Here is a 934-nt window from a genome sequence, read left to right on the forward strand (position 1 = left end):
GGACAGTTGAGAGACTTACATAGATCTAATCTACATGGGAAGTAGAAAGTATAAAAAGTCAAGATCTCCTGAGTAAATTGGGAGCATGGGGACCTTGGGGGAATATTGAAGGGGGAGGGGAGACACAGGAAGGGGAGCAGAGAAAAGAGTAGAGCTCAATATATATCAATAAAAATAAGAAGCCCTTTCCTTCCCTTGGTTGAAGTGCTTTATTCAGCAACAGGAAGCAAACTCAAGCAGTCTGTGTATGTTGTATGTATATGCATTTATATCTGTGTGTGTTATATGAGCATGGACATGTTTACTTGTTCATGTGATTGTATGTGTTAGTTTATGTGTTCATGTTTCCATATGAGCATGTGCACACATGTACATCTGTAAGTATAGATGCATTTGTGTTTATGGGTACACAGTTGCACAGCACATGTGTTTGAATGTATCAGTGTTACTTGTGTCAGGCCAGGGCTGCCCACTGCAGGAAGGGACTTCATCATCTGACCTGTCAGGTCTTCAGTCTCTCCCTGGTCCTCTTCCAAGCAACCCCAGCCCTCATTAACCCTGCCCAGCCTTGCTCCCTATTTCCATCTTCTCCAGGAGGGCCAGCTCTAGCCCAGGGACAGTGGGAAGCGGTCTCTGTTTGTGCTCTTTGAGACAGGGTCTTTTTGTGTAGTCCTGGCTGTTCTAGAACTCACTATGTAGATCAGGTTGGCCTCAAACTAGATCCTCCTGCCTCTATTGCCTGAGTACTGGGATTAAATAAGTGAGCTACCACACCCAGCTGGAAGTGATCTTTTGAGTGCAAAGCAGTCTTTATTTTGTGGGTTTTCAGCAGGATGTGGTGAACTTTGGTTTCTTTTTATTTTTTACCCCTAAGACATGATTTCCCTGTGTAGTTTTGGAGCATCTCCTGGAACATACTCTGTACACCAGGCTG

This window comes from Microtus ochrogaster, chromosome 15, assembly GCF_000317375.1.
Source record: "Microtus ochrogaster isolate Prairie Vole_2 chromosome 15, MicOch1.0, whole genome shotgun sequence".
Classification (NCBI taxonomy): domain Eukaryota; kingdom Metazoa; phylum Chordata; class Mammalia; order Rodentia; family Cricetidae; genus Microtus; species Microtus ochrogaster.